The sequence below is a fragment of the Ictidomys tridecemlineatus genome, chromosome 11, assembly GCF_052094955.1.
Source record: "Ictidomys tridecemlineatus isolate mIctTri1 chromosome 11, mIctTri1.hap1, whole genome shotgun sequence".
Classification (NCBI taxonomy): Eukaryota; Metazoa; Chordata; class Mammalia; order Rodentia; family Sciuridae; genus Ictidomys; species Ictidomys tridecemlineatus.
The window spans coordinates 112,660,352-112,680,141 of NC_135487.1; the positions used below are offsets into that span (position 1 = coordinate 112,660,352).

General features: G+C 42.7%; 3 pseudogenes; all 3 read right to left on the reverse strand.

The window, feature by feature from the left end:
• Positions 1-503: 503 nt before the first annotated feature.
• On the reverse strand, positions 504-3,307 carry LOC144368648 (autophagy-related protein 16-1-like; annotated as a pseudogene).
• Positions 3,102-4,336, reverse strand: LOC144368304 (myb/SANT-like DNA-binding domain-containing protein 3 pseudogene; annotated as a pseudogene).
• LOC144368649 (poly [ADP-ribose] polymerase 1 pseudogene) lies at positions 4,216-19,020 on the reverse strand (annotated as a pseudogene).
• Between the last annotated feature and the right edge of the window lie 770 nt (positions 19,021-19,790).

Sequence of the window (19,790 nt, forward strand, 5' to 3'; positions counted from 1 at the left end):
AGACATGCCTCTGCAAGGACAAGCCCTCAGACCTGGAAAAGGTTGGGGAAGGCTCTAACACAGTTGTTTCTAAGCGTCTCTCACCCAGCCAGGGAGGTAACTCAAATCACGTGCAAGGATGGCCTCCCATAGCTGTGCATCTGGTAGAACTGGATGGGAGCAGCACAGCTGTGGACAAACCTGGAGATGTGGGTGTCACTGGCACTGTCATCCAGTGAGAAGAGCTAGAGGGGACCCTGTGGCTCCCCAATGAGGTATGGAAGATCAGAATTACTAGTGTTTCCCACACCAACTGAGACAAGAGCCTGATCCTTGGCCAGGTGACTTGCAGGGTCAGGCTGTTTCAGTATTTTTTCCTCGGAGCCATTAGAGAGCTTAGTCAAAATTCTCAGAAATCCTGTACAAAGGAAGGCCACCATGTTGCATGACATGGGCTCTTCTCTGGAAGGACCTGTGCCCATAGGACAGGACTGTGTGCATCCCTCCTACTCTCCTGAAGGTCATCAATTCTGTGCCCTTAGCATAGATTTGCTGCTTTTGTTCACACTGACAACATGTACACTGGAGGGAGACCACACCACAGTGTTGACAGAAGAGCTTCTGGGAGAGACCAGAAGAGCACTGGAGTCAAGACTGTAAACCATACCCAGTGCATTCCAAATCCAGCTGTACCTGCCCAGGCAGAGACTCGTTGACAGCAAAAGAATTCTAGAGAAATTCCCCATGCACTGTAAGTCTGGCTCACTTAGCAGTCGGGCCTCACTGAATCCAGCCTAAGGGAGCAGCTGTGCTGTTTTGAAAGAACCTTCTCCTCTTTCCCTGTGAGCACTATCCAGACATAGAGAGAGAACAGAGAGAGCCCTTGGCCAAGACTGCTGCCACATAACTGCAATCAGGCCTGAAGACTCTGGTACAGAGCTGCACTTGAATCCAGGTGCACTGAACCTCTGCTTGAGAGCATTTGTCTGAAAATCAATGATTTTCAGCAAGTCATCATGGGAAGAGCTCAGAAGTTCAGTCCTTTCTGGGTTTAGATCCAAAGCAAAAATCTTCCCCAACAGCTCCATTTCTCACACCACACTCTGACCAGATGTCCCTGAAATGACTTTTCTTGTCAAAAAGTCCACTCATCACACATTGCTCTGTGCAAACAACATCATTGTAACTGAATCCTGCAAATGCTCTCTTTATGCTTTCTTGCATAGATCCCAGAGTTCAAGAGTCAGGTCATGACTTCCTGAGACATCCATGCATTGTCCAGCAGGAAATCAGCAGGGAACACTTTCCCACTATGTCCTGTGAGCATGTGCTATAATCAATAATCATCCACAGTCCAGATTCAGTTTCCAAAATTATTTGAAGTTGTAAGCTCTAGTACTATCAAATGAATCCTAATGTTATATATAACCAAAAAGAACTAATAAAAAATAGAAAAAGAAAAAAATGAAAATTCAATGCTTGGGGCTGGGGATGTGGTTCAAGTGGTAATATGGTTGCCTGGCATGCATGGGGCACTGGGTTAGATCCTCAGCACCACGTAAAAATAAAGATGTTGTGTCCACCAAAAACTAAAAAATATTTAAAATCTCTCTCTCTCTCTCTCTCTCTCTCTCTCTCTCTCTCTCTCTCTCTCAAAAAAAAATTCAATGCTTGTAATTCCAGCATTACTACCAGATAGGGAGCCTTTGAACTCATATTTGTCTTCAAATGCTTCCCATAACTTAACATTTCCATTCACCTGTGGCCAGTAATAGGGAACCTGCCCTGAACTGCACAGGATTAACTTCCCCATCATGTGCATCAAAGACACATAAGGCAGTAGTAGTTGGTACCCTCATATGTTTACCAGAGCCAGGATGAGTGCTCACATTGTCTTGGGGGACTGGAAATGGAGAGACAGAGCATCTCCTAAAGGTATTAGTGATAGAATCCTGAAGACCTCCAGCGGGCTGTGAGAGTCACTTAGCAGCTGCTCTGCTGATAGCTTGCACAGGGGAGATCTCCTCTGTGTGCTCTGTCCCACCCACAATGACTTCAGTGTCATCATCCTGTTCAATGGGCAGCGGTTCCTTTGTGGCTTCGGCAAGCTCTTTCTGCAGCCAGGCCTGCTGTCTCCTGGAGTCCCTTTCCTTCTCTGCATTGAGGTGGCTGGCTTCCTGGGCCTTCTTGGCCAACTGCCTAGTGACTGGCTCCTGGTTCTCTGCAGTAGTTTTCCTCAGGTTCTCCTCAAAGACAGTAAAATGACCTTCATGGCATCATATTTGTCTTTCAAGGTCTGGTTGGATATGTCAACATTCCATGTGCCACTGTGTCCAGGAACTGCAGGATTATCTCCCCAAAGACTCTCTCTGCATCCAGTTACAGCACCTCAGCTCCTCTGCAAGGTGGCATGTCAGCTGGAGATGCCAGCAACACTGAAGCCTGAAGAAGTGGCATGTTGCCACAGCACCTAAGGGACTCCTATCCTAATGGAGGCCTGCGACCACAGCATAAGGGGACCAAAGGAGACAGGAAGGAGAGCAGCCCCAGAGATCAGCTCCAGACACAGGTGCTCCCAATGCCATGTCCGTTTTTTAATTTTTTGAGATTTACTTTTCTTTTTTTTTCCTTTTTTTTTAAATTCCAAGTCTTTTTTAAATAAAACAAACATAACAGTGTAGAAACCTAAATAAACATTTCTCCCTCAAAGTTGTTACATCCTTAGTTCCCAACAAAACTCTCTACTATTGGAGACAGTATTTGGAATTCCTCTTTTGGGAAGATCCTTAAAAGGCAGTTTATGAGCCACATTAGAAACTATCCTTTCAAATGCTGGGCTTTTTGGAAACAGAAAATCCACAGTCAGAGGATGACACTGGAAAAAATGAAAGAGGTGCTGCAGCTTTTGCAGAAATTCCTTAAAGACCTCTAGCAAGTTCTGAGTAATAACACAGCCACTGGAGAAATGGGTGGGCACCCTGCCTGGACAGCCACTTTCAATGGGGAGAGCATTCATTTGATAGAAAAATTCTGTTGTCTGCTTAAAAAAAGAAAAACATCAGCCACACTCCTTTATAGTCACACTTGCATTTGATTAGAAAAAGATACAATACTCACACATGGTTCTTACATGAATTCTAATTAAGAGACAATACATTCAGAATTATAGCACTCAGAGATAATTTTCAGAAACTATAACAGCTTCTTTGCCACTTAAGGGGTACATAGGGTGCAGCTGTTTACCTGAATGTATTCTTAAATAAGTGACTACTACCACTCTAATTTTCCTAGTTGTAGCTCTGTTACAGGTTACTGACCGCAAGTTCATGTTCCAGATTTCCTTTGCCAACACAGATTGATTACAAGGGAGCCACCCCCAAAGTCTTAGGGTGAATTGGGAAAGGGCCGGTTAAATGAAGAAACAGGCCATTCCTTGGTAAAAGTTTGTAGTTTTCTTTCCCAATACATCTTCTTTTTATTGAGAACTTCCATTTTTATCCTGTGTTCCTCCTCTGCCATCTCACACTCTCGCTCTATCTGCTGGATTTTGGCCACATGCACCTCATTCATTTGTATCAGCTGCAGTTGTAAGATGGACATTTGTTGATGGTGTTCTTCCTCATGCATCTTTCTTAAAGCACCTTCCTGAGAGGTTTTGCTCCTGTAGTTTTTATTGGCTGTTATTCTGACAGCTGAACACGAGGGTTCAGGTTGAGAGGTCCCCTCACATACCGGAAAATGTATGAACTCTTTCTCATCGTCGCACAGTTCTCTATTTGAAACAGCAAATGATTCTGGGGCTGCGGCATCAGGATGGTACTTGGGCTCCTCCTCGGGCGGGCTCTGCAGAAAGTACAGCTGCCCGGGCAGCATGCTGGCCATCTTCTCCTTCCCCAGGACGTGGGTGCTCAGCAGTGGGCTGACGCTTCGCTTCACTTTCTCCTTTCCTGGGCCATAATTTTTTTGGTCCGAGCCTTGATGTTCTCCCAGCACTTCTTGAGCTGTTTGAAATCCCGCAGCGACACGCTGGGCTGAGAGTTGTCTTCGTGGGCAAGCGCTTGCCAGGTCCGCTGCTTGAGGGCGATAGTTCGGGCATCGCTTTTCTTGCACTCCAGCACATATTTGTGCTTTTCTACCAAAGCAAGCAAGATGCTCTTTTCCCACTCTGAGAAGTATTTGGCAGGTTTTATAATTTCGTTGTTTTGCATTTTCCACTCTGTTTCTCTGGGCAGTTAGCTATCCTGAGGGGGCGGCGCGGCGGCCGCGGAGACCCGGGGAGGGGCCGGCGAGGCGCGAGCGCGGCGGCCTCGACTCCTCTCGCGGGCTGAGCGGCCGGGAGGGCCGCGGGCTCCGGAGCGCCTGGCGGCGGCGGCGCGCCCCCTGCCGGCCAGGCCCCGCCGCGCGCGCCGCGGCCACAAAGCCCGAAGCCGCCGCCCCCTCGCGGGCCGCCGCCGCCTGCCGGTCGGTGGACGCCCTTGGGATGACTGAGGTGCTTGCTCAGCAGTAGAATCCTTGACTAGGGTTCACAAGGCCCTGGGTTTGATCACCAGCACTGAAAAAAGTGATACTAGTTATAAGTTTTAATAAAACATTTAAGTGTTGTTTGGGCATTTTGTGACCAGGATCCTTCTGACCTCATATTATGGGTTTGGCTGTATCGTATATCCAGGGAATGCTATCAGAAAACTTTGGATAAGGTTAGTCTTATTTCTCTCTTAAATATATGACATAATCACCAATGAAGTCATAGTTTTAGAGTACATTTGATATGTTTTTATAAATTTGGTTACTATCACATGTATATATACTTATTCAGATTTTTCACTTTTTTCTGGATTTTTAAAAAAATATGTAGTCATTGAATTAAATGTTTTTTTTTTTTACAATAGAACCTTACAGGAAGACACACAATACTACATTATTGTAGTACATTAGGATCTAGTGAGATGCTTTTTGTATTTGGTATTGCTTATTGCACTTCTCTCTCTTGCTTGGTCTTGCTCTCAGCTTTTTGAAGAATCATTTTCCATTTTATTGTTTTTCTTTATGGTGTCATCATTTTCTCTTTTATTTTTCCTCCTATCTTTATTATTTCCCTTCATCCATTTACTTTGGCTTATTTCCTTTCTTTATTTGTAGCTTCCAAGGTGGGAGCTCAAGACGTCCTTGATTTTATGTGTCTTTTTCTAATGTAAGCAGGTGGACGTAGAAATGCTCTTTTAAGATCTTCTTCATCTACCTACTACTGCTGTTGCTTGGTTGAATCTCAGTTATCCTTCAGCTCAAAATAATTTCCAATTTCCCTTGTAATTTTTTTTAACACATATGTATTTTAAAAAGTAATACACTACTCAATTCCAAAAGGTTTGGTTATCTTTCAGATACTTACAATTTTGACACATAATTTAATTCTGTTGTCAAATAATATACACTGAAAAAAATTCTTAAGAAAATCTTGAGACTCACTTTATATTGTATGAGTTAACTTGCCAACACTGTGACAAAATACCTAAGATAAACAACTTAAAAGAAGGAAAAATATGTTTAAGCAAATGTTTTATAAGGTTAAATCCATGGATTCTTTGCCCCTTCTCTTTGACCTGTGGTGAAGCCAAACACTTTGGTTGGGGTCATGTGGTGGAGCAAAGGTGTTCACATCACGGTGTGTGGGAAGTGAGAGAGCAGAAGAGGTCCAAGTCCTTATTGCCTCCTTCCAGGACATGCCTCCAATGACTTGACTTCCTCAAAATAGTTCCCGTTCCCAAAGTTTCCACCACTCCTAATAGTGCCATCGGTGAGGGACCGAACATTAAGCACATAAGTATGTGTGGAAAATACAAGATTAATACTATAACCAGGATGTTCCTTACAGTTTACTTTGGTGAATGTTCATGTAATCCTGAAATGAATGTTTCTTCTCTATCTGCTAGATATAATAATCTAAATACCCTTGTAGTATTTAAATCTTTTATAGCCATACACACTTTTTTCTTTTCTTGTACTTGTTCTACCTTTTACAGACAACAAATGTTTATAACTCTATATGTGATGGTAGATTTCCTTTAATTCTTGTCATTTTTCTCTACACGTATTTTGAAACTCTTATATTAGTTGCACACACATTTATGAATTGCATGTTTTCTTAAAATATCAATTATAATTTTAGTCTAGATTATAAATTTAGGACTCTTCTGGTTTAATGTGGTGATGAACAGATGGAGAGGAACTGGTGGGTTCCAGCTTTCCCTTGCTCTCCTCCATTTGCACAGAGCTCTCCTTCGTGACTGCTGCCAGCATAGACCCACAGTGGCATGAAGCCCATACCCAGATATCTGGGTGCAGAACCACAAAGGAATAACTCCCTAGGTGAGTCCAGCACTTCTTTCCTTGAGGTCACACTTGAGTTAATGGACATATCAGCTCTATGCATTACCTTCATTACCTTCTCAGTGGTTCTTCTGACTCTCCAACTCCACTGTTCAGATTCTCTCTCCCACAATTCTTCCTCTAATTTTTGAAAATGTTATTTTCTGAGAAAGTAAAAAATGTAATATTCTAACTGGTATTTATGAAAAAAGAAGGAAAACACACATTAGTATTATCAAGAATGGCATGGAATATCATTAAAGATCCTAAAAATATCAAGAGCATAATATGGAAATTTTATAACATTATAAACTACCCTATCATATAAATTCAAATGTGGATTCATTTCTTGAAAACCCCAAGCTACTAAACTAACTCAAAATGAAACCATATTAATAATAAAAAATAATCTCTATGTCCATATTAGTTAACTGGATAATTTTGTTAACAAGAAGAAACATTATAAAAGTTACAGAATTTTTTTTTCAGAAAATGGAAAAGGAGGAAATATTTAATGATTTATTTTGTGAAGTCAGCATGACCTTAATACAATACTAAAGAGATCCCTGCTTTCTAAAAGAAACTTAACCAAAGAACCCCAGAACCTACATATCAATAACCCTCATGAACATACATGCAAGTTTGTAATAAAGTATTAAAAATTAATTCCAGCAATGTACAAAATGAGCAATACAATAAGTGGGTGTGGTTTTTTTTTCTAATGTGAATTCAACTGCATTAAAGTACACACCAATAACTGGTGAGACATTTTTTTTCTGCCTGTGTAAAGATTAGTATTTGGCCCAGGACTGGGAAAGAAGATCCATCTTCACTGAAGTGGGTACATATTATTCAATTCATCCACAGTCCCATAAAAAATAAAGATAGAGAGCTGAGCATGATGGCTCACACCTGTACTCCCACTTCTTGAGAAGCTAAGGCAAGAAGATCTCAAGTTCAAGGCCAGCCTGGAAAACTCAGTGAGACCCTGTCACAAAATAAAATAAAATAAAAATGGCTAGAATGTACCTCGGTGGCAGATTGCTTGCCTAGTATGTAGAAGGCTCTGGGGTCATTCTCCAATACTGCAAAGGATAACAACAGCAATAATAATCAAGATGGAAGAATAACTAATTCACTTTGTCTTCTGGAGCTGGGACAGTCATCACTTCAACTCTGCAGTGAAAGCTCCCCTGCTTCTTAAGCCTGTGGACTCAGACTGAATTACACCTGGTGGTCCAGCTTTGATGGCATATCATGGGACTTCCTGGCCTTCACAATTGTGGGACAAATCTCATAATGCATTCTTTTATATCTATATATCTTACTGGTTTTCTTTGTGGGGGGAAAATCTCCCTAATTGCTGGGTTAAACCCAGGGATGCCTGACTGGCTCTCTGTAAAATAATTAATTGTTGTAATTCACTATGTTGATAGTTAAATACTAAAACTACATAATAATATCAGTTGGCATAAAACTGTATTTGACAATATGTATTGCACTACCCAATTTTAAGACTCACTATAAAGCCACAGTTAACAAGATATTGTACTATGGGCAAAGGGATAAACACATAAATGAAAAAAGCAAAAAGATTAACCTACACAAAGAGGGCCCCATCAGTATGGTCAATTGATTATTGACAAAGGGGCAAAGGCAATTCAGTGAGAACATCTCTTGAAGATAAAAAAAATAGCATATTAGAAATAGAAGAAAAACTTATCAAACTGATAAAGGATATCTATGAAATGGATTAGCTAACATCACAGTCATCATATTTCCTGGGGAAAACCAAATGCCCTCCCCTCACACTGGTAAAAAGGCAAAGTGGCCACCCTCACCAGTCACATCAGCATTCTATGTCAGTCCTAACCAATGAGATAGTGCAGAAGAAGAAAGGCATCCATTCTGGGAAAGACAGAGATAAAACTATTTCTATTACAGATGATATGGTTGTCCATATAGAATATCCCAAAGATTCTGGGTAAAAAACTCCCCAAAATATTAAAACTAATGAGCGGAATTAACTAAATTGTAGGGTGCAATGTATACAAACAAAATTCAAATGTATTTCTATTAATAGAAATATATATAACTAGAAAGCAAACTTTTGAAATCAATACCATTTAAAATGGTTTTCCCCAAATGAAATACTTCAAAAAAAATGTAAGAGTGTATAAGTGGCAAATAATTTTAAAAGGATAAACGAACACCTAAATTAGGAGATATAATGTGTTTATGGGTTAGAAGACCCACAGAGTAATAGCTGAGTGATATCTGTACTCACCGGAGGAAGAAAAGCTGGGGCATGATGGAACCTGAGAAAGGGCTTGCAAATCTAGGGCGACTTGGGACTTGTTCATTACTGTGGTTCCATGCAGTAATGGTGAGCACTCTGGACACTCTAAGTCCAACAATCAGCGTTTAATTCTAGGTGGAAACTATTGTCTAGTTGGGGTAAAGCCCATTTTCTCTCACTCCTTAAGTGAGACTTGGTTTCCCCTCCAAGTTCTACTTGAAGGGACAGGCAGGATTCAGGACAGGGAAAGAGGCTGCTCAAGACAGTGGCAGCTCCTGAGTCCTCCATGGTACCCTGCTGCTTGTCCATTCAGCCCTGTCCCCCAGTGATGTCCCCAGGCTCCTCATTAATTCAGGTGCCTGAGGCCACAACCACTGGAAAACTGGATACATCAAATCTGGTTGTCCAAGCTTGGGACATCCTGTCCCCGGTGACTCTGAGGGCTCCATGCTTGCTGGCACTGGAGGTCTCCACCCCGTGGCCAATGGGCCCCATGACCCTGCATGACCCCTCTGTCCTCAGGTGACCCTAAGCCGCTGACCACCAAATCCTTCACCAGGACACCTGCTTCTATTTAGACCTATTGTCCTATTTCCATTCAAGTAGAAAATACTTGAAATAGGAAAAGGTGTTCCTAGGCTCAGAGGTGGGATGATCAGACTCAGTTTCCAGTCCTGGGTTCAAGCGGTTGGGAGCAGTTCAGTCAGTTACTTAGATTCTTAACTGTCACCCACGTTTGACCTGAAGAACCGCGCGCTTCCGAGTGTCTATTGAGGCCAGTAGGGGGCGCAGGTGCCAGGGTCTTGCGCCTCAGTGTAGGGCATCCCAGCGGAGTTGGTCCTGGGAGAAGGCGAGAGGAGCCTGAGCAGCTCAGGGGCGCCCCCAGCATCGCAGGGCTGCTCCTCGCTTCTGCCAGGCTCTGCTCTGTGGAGGTGCCTTGGAGACCATGAAAAGTTATGGCGATTTCCGCCTCTTCACGGAGAAAGTTAGAAGAGGACTAGAAAGGAGCTTCCTGTCTAGTTAAAATGTTCCCCACCTGGCGCTAGACAGGCTTTTCTTTGATTTTTTTTTTTTAAATTTCCTTGGAAAATGGTTGCTTTTTTGAGGGACGCACTTGGGAGCATCTGAAAAGAAAGAGTTGGGAGCCTTGGACAGTCGTGTAGGGAGGGGATAGCAACAGAAAGGAGAAAGAAGAGGGTCTACCAGCAAGGAGCCAAGAGGGTAGTTTTCAGTTGCTGGGTTTGGTTTTTCTTTTTGGGGGGGAGGGAGGGGTGGGTGTAGGGGGTGAGTATCAGGGATTGAATTCAGGGGCACTCGAACACCAAGCCATGTCCTCAGCCGCATTTTGTATTTTATTTAGAGACAGGGTCTCACTCAGTTGCTGAGGCTGGCTTTGAACTCCTGATCCTTCTGTCTCAGCCTCCCCAGTTGCTGGGATTATAGGCAGGAGCCACCACTCCTGGCAGTTGCAGATTTGCCCAATATATATGTTTATCTTGTTTATGGAACATCAAAAAGCTTAAACTGAGCCATAAATGGAAAATGTACCCCCTCACACAGCTGTGAAGGTAGGAAGCCTGCAGTGTCCTATTCTGCCAACCCAGAGGGTCTCTCCTCTCCATATTGCATCTATTAGTATCCTGTGAAGACAGTGCCCTTTGGTTTCATTGTCCAGCTGCCTCCACTATCCACTACCAGCTGCAGTTCCAGGTTTGGAGATTGATCCACAGTTTTCCACCCAGTTGTCTTGCTTGGCTAGGCTAAGTGGACACCCTTCCTGGAATCACATATCGAGTGTCCTTTGGGAGTAGTGGGCCAACCTCAGGACTACTGATTGATCATGACTTTTATAAAATAACAGGCAGGAATTAGCAGGCTCTTAAGCTTTTTACAAGAGTGGGACGATGCTGGCAAAGTCACAAGGAATCGCATCCTCAACAATTTCATTCAAACCCACCAAGGCATGACTTCCCCTGAATTGAAGCAGGAGTTTTCCCAAGGATTGAGCTTGTTCCTTGTAAGCTTGATCCTGCCTTAGAAGCAGGTAACATTTGCTGAGTGGTGGAAACAATAGAAAATTTCAAAAGAAAAAGAGAACAGTTTTAAGGGAGCTTTTCTCTTGATATTCTCTAATATTTTTGAACAGGACATTTGATGATTAAAAAAAAAAGCCATGTCCTCAGCCCCATTTTGTATTTTATTTAGAGACAGGGTCTCACTCAGTTACTGAGGCTGGCTTTGAACTCATGATCCTCCTGCCTCAGCCTCCCCAGTTGCTGGGATTACAGGCATATCCCCAAAGTCAAGGATTCCATCGACTTCCATATTCCCAACTTGTAAGTGTGTCCACAGTCTGACCTCTATCTCTTTTTTCTCCTATCAGAGTGGAAGTTGCTATTCTTTCTTAGGAATAATTCTCATTTGTTCAACATTTAAATCCCTTCCCATCTCCTCAAGGACTTTATTTTTTCTCTCCTGTAGTGTTCCCCTTTGCCTCATTACCAGCTTTTTTCATCAGTATTTTGTATGCTGGAATCTCTTTTGCCTTAAAAATAAAATTAAATCCATGCCTCAAACGTAAGTTGCACCCAGATTCTGCCCTTCATAGTGAAGCTTGTTGAAAAGGCTAGTTACTCTCCCTGTCTCCACATGCTCTCCTGGTTCCTTCTCTGCCTACTGCAGCCTAATCCCTGTTGCCCCGACTCCACTGATGCTGGTCTGGTCAAGATTACCAATGGTTTTCTAATTGTGGAGCCCAGTGACTACATCCTCATTCCTTATACATGACCCGTGTGGCATTTTTCAATCAAACTTTCCCACTTCTCAAAACACTCTTCCCTGGGTTTCTGTGATGCCAAGACTCTTTGTTTCTCCCTTTTTTTCTTCTTTAAGGGAATACTTTCCCTTAAATGTAGTTGTTCCTTGAGACTCCATCTATTTTACCTCTTCTCTGCTCACACTATCAAATTCTCCCTAAGTGGTCTCATGCGTTTTCATGATAATTTCCTTCCGAAAGCTGGGCTCCATATTTATATACCCAGCTATTCTCTCCACTCATGCCTCAGGATGACTCTCATATTTCTGGCTTGGGAAACGAGGTGAATGGGAAGATAACATAAAAAAGAAGCAAGTTTAGGTGTACTTAAGTTTGATTTGGGACATGCTGAGTTTGAGGTTCCTGTGTTCAGGAGCCCTGTAGGCAGAGCAGGACTGAAAGCAGATTTGGACATCTTTGAGGTGGTTTGTATTATGGAAAGATCTGGGGATATTCTTGGTCTGTCTGCCTGTGGATTCATCTCAGACCATTTCATTTATTTTGTTTTGTTTGGCAGGACAAAGGATTGAACCCAGGGTTACTGTACTACTGAGATATAATCCGAGTCCTTTGAATTTTTTGTTTTGAAAAATGATCTCATTAAATTGCCAGAGCTTGCCCTTGGACTGTAATCCTCCTTTCTCAGTCTTTCTGGTAACTGGCTTATAGGTGTACACCACTACACCCAACTCAGACCCTTTTATTATAGGGTTTTCCCCTAGCCTGAACCCCCTTTTCTTCTGAAATCCCCCTCCTTATTTAACTAATTCATACTTCTATATTCAGACCTCAATTTAAATATCAGTTTTTAGAAAGCCCTTCACTGAGGCCCAGACTACTTGAGAACCTGAGGTTCCCATTACCTGTACTCACAGTCCTCCCTGTGTCCTGATAGTCATAACATTTGATTGTTACTACCTGGTCAATATCTCTTTCACCCCCACTGAGAGACCAGGAGCTGCATCTGTCTCCTTCATTGTTCAGCTCTGCATTTCTCTTATCTAGGAGGGCTGGCACTTGTTTGCTGAATAAAGGAAAGAATGAACCAAAGAGTCTGCAGCTGGGCAGGACTAAAGACTTAATTAAACAGAGCTATTTTTTCCTTCCATTTAAGTTACTGATAAAATTATTAAACAGCCTGGTGTGGTGGCACATGACTGTAAACCCAGCTATGGGTGTGCTGGGGTGGAAAGATCACAAATTCTGGGGCACCTGGGTGGCTTGGTGTGACCTTTTCTCAAAACGGAAAGTAGGGGCTGCTGGAGATGTGGGGATGGAGCTCCGTGGTAGAATGCTTGCCTGGCATGCATGAGGCCCTGGATTTGATACCACCAAAATAAACTTTTTAAAAAGTAAAAAGGGCTGAGGATATAACTCAGTGAGAAAGGGCACCTACTTTTTTTTTTTTAATTATTGATCAGATTCAGACCTAGAACACAGACCAAAGGGAATATCATAATATGTCTCTAGGTTCACCCTAATGTCGTCCTTTGGTGTGCATAAAAGAGTTGCCACAGTCTGGCTGGGCACAAAATCACAAGCCACTCAAGTAGGAACAAACTTTATTTCCAAAACTCCTTTGAACACCACACATGCAGCCTTCTCCTGGGACACACCACACCAACAGGAAAATCCCTCCTCTGGAAATCCCTCCTACCACACTTCCCCAAACAATGGGAACTCTCCAGGAGTCCCACAAGAGCTCCAAAATAACAGGCCTAGGAGGACAGCAGGGGTCCAATGTCCAATTTAATGCACATCTTAACATAATCATTATCTCAATGGCTTGCTGGCATCGCCTTTCAACCAAAAATGCCATGCATCATTCCTACTTGGCTATGGCTCTTTGCAAAGAGGTTTAAAATAAAAGTTAAGGCTGGGGACATAGCTCCGTGGTAGAGTGCTTACCTAACATCACAAAACCCTGGGTTTTAATCCAGCTCAGCAAAAAATTAAAAATAACACGTACAAATTACTAGTCTACCTCCCTACGTCCACCCCACCCCTAGGGTTCTGATTTAACAGATTAAGTATAGGGCGCTGACCTTTTTTTCTAACAAGTGCTCCCAATAACTCTGATGCTATGGTTCACAGATCATGCTTTGAGAAATGTCAGTACCTGTAATCTGGCTTCTAAACCCTCAAGTCATGAAACTAAGCTCACCATGGTTACCAGCAACCTCTGTGCAGCCAAATTTAGATTTCCAGTTTTCTTTCCTTGTCTTACTTAACATTTTCCACTTGAACACAGGGTGAGGAAAGTGAGGCAGGATCTCAGGTGCAGAGTCAGATCCTGTTTTTATGTAAAATGTTGATATTTGATTCATCATGAATTTTATATTAATTTGATTATTTTAAATATTGCACTGAAATATGATTTTATTGCTGAGGTGTTTTTTTTTTTTTATTTTGGTGCCGTTTACAGAGATGATTTACCACTGAGCTATATCCCCACCCCTTTTTGGGGGCGGGGGTGTCTTGCTGTGTTGCAAGGACAAGCCTCAGGTTTACAGTTCTCCTGTCTCAACTGCCCAAGTCACTGGGATCATAGGTGTCTGCCATTGCACACAACTTTGGTGCCCCTTTAAATTCGAGATCCAAGGCAAGTGCTGTGCCTCCTTCACCTCATCTAGTCCAGCCTGATGGCCTCTGCCCCTTCTCAGCTCTCTTCTTGTCCTTCTTCTATTGCTATTTCTCTGTCTCAGCTGCAGAATTTCCTCCCACTCCTAAATGTTAGTGTTTCCAAGGATTCTATGTCCAGCCCACTTCCTTTCTTACTCAGTCATTGCACTTGTGCTAGGCATCGTCATTCTTCCCCATACCTCAGGTGCTAGTAATAGTGCCTTACATTTAGTGGACATTCAGCTAATGCTTATGCAATGACTGGATGAACCAGGCCTTAAAGGTACAGCTGTAGATTCACTTTCTATAGCCAGAATTATGTATTATTTCCTAACTTTGGGAGGTGGGGGGAGTACTGAGGACTGACATTTATTATAGGTAAGAAAAAATGAACTTGGAAAGATTGAATAATTTACTCGTAAATAGGAATGGATCTGTCTGACCCAAAGCCCACAGGCCATCTATTGTACTCCAGGATCTCTCACTAGGTAGGCAGTGCAAACCCACAACTCCACCCGCAACATCATACAGGGAGACCACCCACATCAGCCTCGCCCACTCCCTATGTCTACAGGTAGAAAGGCCTGGCAGGAAGAACCTGGGCTAGCCTGCTCAGGTTCAAATCCCAGATCCACCAGTTTACCTTTGGTAACTTCATGTTATACTCATGGAGTAAATGGAAATACTGACAGTGAGCACCAGAGAGCTGTGGTGAGGATTTTATGAGACAATTAAAGCAAAGCAGTTAGCACACTGCCTAGTACTTGTTATCTACTGCTGATACTATGGCAACCTTCTAGAACTAAATAATGAAAATAATAGACCCAAAATATGTATAGCAAGTGACTATGAAAAGAAAACCAGTCTAGTACAGAGAGAAAAGATGGTGACAAAAGTTGGTTGGCCTAGCTGGTCACTGAAGAAAAGGAGAATGTACTGAGTCAGGAACAGGGCAGAGGATGGGGGAACAGGGAAGGGATAAGGTAGGGATAAAGAGACTTCCATGTGGCTGATAACCTGGCCCCCAGCTATGGTGGCAACATGCAGGGGAGCCTAGCTCTAGAGCAAATGATGTTTTTGCAGTAAAGAGCCTTTCCTAATGAACCAATCTGTATTTACTTCTATTGGCATCCTGGGAACCAGGGTGCAGCAGAGACAATTTGACTCATTCCCCCACCCTTCCCCCAACAAAGTATTATTACATCCAACCCATTACATTAGCTCTTATCAGTCTTGGAAGCTCTCAGTCATCCTCCAGGAGCTGTAATAATTTCAGCTAATATCTTAAAGTGTTCAAAGAGCCTGTGATATGTTATGAGCCTAGTAATTGTTGACTGGTTCCCTTTCTATTGTGGCTTGATTTTATACCTTGTATCCAAGCTGACACGTGCTCTGGGTGCTATATTATGATGAGACTTTTTGCAAAGGCTGATTTTTAAAAATAAACATTAAATATTGAGGCTGTTTTAAATCAAAGTTTAATTTTTCTACCATCTCTTGTTATTCTTATTAGGAAGCCATACAATTCTTCATAAGGACAGTAACCTCTAGTGTAAAACTTTGAGCAAGTACACAATTGAGAATTAATTAGGAAGTTAAAATCTAGGATTGGGCCCAAAATAATGAACTATACTGAGATGAAAGAGTACAATGATCATGGCTTAGAGAGACTTGAGAAATTGACCCTCAGCTTTTTCATGCACCTTTGATTGATGCAAGCATCCTTGCTCCCTAGGGAACCTGTCAGAGCCAAGTGGCTAAACTATCATGGAGGAACTTCCTGGACAACAAGGAATGACCCAGCACCTATCCTCTGTGTGTTTCCCCTTCCCCTTTAGCTCCTCTCAGAGTAAAGGGTGCACTTCAGCTGCTTTGTTATCCTGGACCTGAAGGGTTACCCAGAATCAGGCACAGGATCTATTTCTCTAGGGAAAACTACCCTGAAAAGCATTCTTTGACTTGTGGTTCAGCTATATCACTTTACCTATGTTTAGAAAAGCTTTTCAGGTCAATTGGCATCTTCTTATCAGCTGTGGGCAGGTAAGATCCACTCTAGAGAAATTCCAGTCTCTCGTGGTATCCCGGGCATTCATACCACATGGGATTCTAGGTATCTGTAGGTGCCCCCTAACCTTCAAGATGGGCCCAGATGTAGTGTCCCCCGGAAGTCTGCTCCAATGACTCCTCCATCCCATGTTCCTCATTGGCCCTTTACTAGTTAGTATCCTTTTGATTGAGAATTACAGAAAAGTAATTCCTGCTACACTCAGGAAGAAGAGATTTATTGGATTGCTTAACTGAACCACCCAGAGGTGGAAATACATATTTCAGACCTGACTAGACCCAGGGGTTCAAACAATATCATCAGTATTTGGTCCCACCCTCCCTCTTTCCCCTTAAGGTCTCCATCTGTCCTCTATATTCAGAAGGCTCTGTGAGCTGAGGTTCCCAGGAGCTCCAGACACGCACCTTATAGCTCAGCTATGCTGAAAAAAAACCAAACTTTCACGTGGGTCCCAAGAACATTCTGGCTTTTGAGCCTCATTGGATCAGCTTAGGTCGCATGCCTGACCCCAGACCAATTTCTACAGCCAGAAGGATGACATACCTGTCACCTGTTTACCCCACTAAAATCACATGACCAAGAATGGAGGAAGCATGAGTCCCCAAGGGACAATCAAGGTGCTATTACCAGCAGAAGGGAAACAGAGGCTGGAAAGCCCCAAATAAAGAGATGGCCACTTCCTGCTAGAAGGAAGAATATCCAAAGTATCATACCACTTTACCTATGGACGTTTCTGGGATAGGAGGCAAAATATGTGAGGAAAGGAACTTAGACTCCCTTAGGAGGTCAGTGTCAAGGAATTTGTCAAATGTTTTGTTTCAACTCTTCTACTCCCTGGACAGTAATTGGATAGAATTTCTTGTGGTCAGAGGTGTCCTAAAATTCTTAGAAATACTTGGACCAGAGAAAATTAAGGAAAAGGGCAAGAAGGAATCCACCAGCTTCTTCAGCTTTTTTCAAACTCAGGAAGTTTGGAAAGCTATGGTGGGTACTGTGTGTGATGAGGTGTCCAGGCTCCCTAGGAGCCTGGGTGGAATGGTGGCAATACCTGCCACTCTACTTTGTGATTTCCAGCCTCTGTTTCCCCTTCTGCTGGTAATAGCACCTTGATTGTCCCTTGGGGATTCATGCTTCCTCCACTCTTGGTCATGTGAATTTAGTGGGGTAAACAGGTGACAGGTTCATCATAGGACTGATGCACAAGCAAGCATTTCTTACATGGCTCAATTAGCTTCTGTCCATGTCACCACCAGAAGACCAGACAAGATTTTTTTTCTAGCTGGGCACAGTGGTGCACATCTGCAATCCCAGCAGATCAGGAGGCTAATACAGGAGGATCACAAGTTCAAAGTCAGCCTATGCAACTAAGCAACACCCTGTCTCTAAATAAAAATACAAAAAAGAAAAACAGAAAGAAAATGTATGTAACCACCAAAAACTATTTGTGTTTTTAGAGTTCTGGTTTTGAGAAACATAATAGGCAAATGATCACTGATGATGTTGACAAATATTATTAACGATAGCATTTTTAGTATGAAATTAGTTTTTATGTTTAGCTCAAAATAAATGCATCACACATTGCCAGAATTAAAACTAAAGATGAACACTTAGAGAAAAGGGTGGAAACACATTGTTTCCATCTTTTGGGAAACCAATAAGGCAAGTGCTGTAATTTGGCTTTTTTTTTTTTTAAACAAGACTAGTCTAAGCAAACAAAACAAACCAAAAACCTCTCCCCCACTTTCCCTCTACTGTCAGATGTATCTGTCAGGACTGTGCCTGGCTAGATAGAACCCTCAAACCCTCCAATGCAAAATTAAACATAAAAGGGATTTGAAAAATTGAGAAAAACCTTTTAACCTGTTCATGTAAAAACCCTTTCTAAGGAGATTTAGTAAAGGTAACATCCATTGGCAGCTTAGTTGAGGTTTCTGCTGGGTGTGTTGGTGCATGAGCACACAGTTAATTCAAATGAGAGTCACCAGGGTGCAACTCACATCTCTGTTTCCCACAGAGATGTGTTAAAGTTGAATTTCAGTTTCAGTACATACTTATTATTTACCTAAGTAATATCAAAGACAATGTATTCATTGTATAGTAGGCAGATGTGGATAACACCTTATGAGATCCCAGTCCTTTATACTCTCCCGAGTAATACTAGCCAAAGGATCAGGGATAGTTTTGCCCAAATCTTTTGACACTCTGCTTTCCCTGCGGTAATTGGATGATATGTGAAGCATGCTTCAGTTCATACATGTTCCCCAGGACAACTTCTCCCAACAGGATTTAGCCTATCTGGTCTCCCTGAGATGTGTGGAAGTAGTAGGTACTCTTTGAGACCATGTCAGCAAAAAATATGCCTTTGCCAAACATGTAGCCTGTCACAGGTGCTTCAGGCAGGGCTATGCCTAGAAGGGGACCAGGATCCCAGCAAAGTTGGTGGCCCTGCACCTGTGCCAGGCAAACTTCGATTGTGAAGCTACTTAAAGGGTTTGTAGTGTTGGCTCTCCCCTTTGCACTCTACCTTAGAGATATCCAAATTTCCAGGTCATAGGCATTGTGCGTGTGTGTTCCTAACATACTTCCTGATGATCTCTGCTTCTTCAGAGTCTTTGTCAACTACCTTAATGTCACTTTTGAGCTTCTTGTAGTTGACATCAATGGGGTCCTTGCTACAGTCATCAGATCCACCCCTAAGCCAACTGCAGGCCATCCCAATGTCCAGGAAGTTGTCAGGCATTTGTACTTTGGCCTGCACACTGTCTGCATTGTTCAGGAGCATGACTTTCTCATCCCATAGTCAAGGGGCATCAGGGTGTAGAAGCAATTTGGTGGGGGTTGGGGAGGTGTATCTGGGATTGAATTCAGGGGCATTTGACCACTAAGCCACATCTTCAGCCCTATGTTGTATTTTATTTAGAGACAGGGTCTCACTGAGTTGCACAGCACTTTGCCCTTGCTGAGGCTGGCTGGAACTCCCCATCCTCCTGCTTCAGCCTCTTGCACTGCTGGGATTACAGACATGTACCACCACACCCAGCCTGCACATATAAGCCAAAGAGTTTTAAATTTTCTTTTAAGTAGAGTCCTGTTTGGTGACAAGTTAACACTCCCACTAAATGAAATGAATAGATTTTAAATGGATATTAAAGAAAAGGCTATCCTGTCCTCAAGAAAGTATATAAACTTCTCCAAAAAACATACAATTTAAGACATGTCAAGTACAACCCACTGACAGTAAAATCTGATACTCTGTACACCTGCAGAGTTACACATCTGAATGACAATAAGCCTCCAAAATTAAAAGGCTGATGCTTGCTGAGTATCCAAGAAGCCTTCCAACAACACAAAACAATTCCCACTAATACTGCACAACAGTGCTTGTGAGCTAGGGCAGGATGTGGAGCAAGGTGCTGCAGGCCAGATGCCAAGATTGGCATGCCCATGATCTCATCATGCATTTGCTGGAGAGACATCACTTATCATCTGGAGTGCAAGAGAGTGTGCAACAGAACTGAGCCCAGGAGAGGAAAGCACATACTTTTTTGCATGAATCCCTCTGCTTGGTCATAGCTCTGAGTATCTAGTCCCCCAAGTTCACACTATCAGATTCACTGATTTTTTTTTTCATGTTTTACATGAAC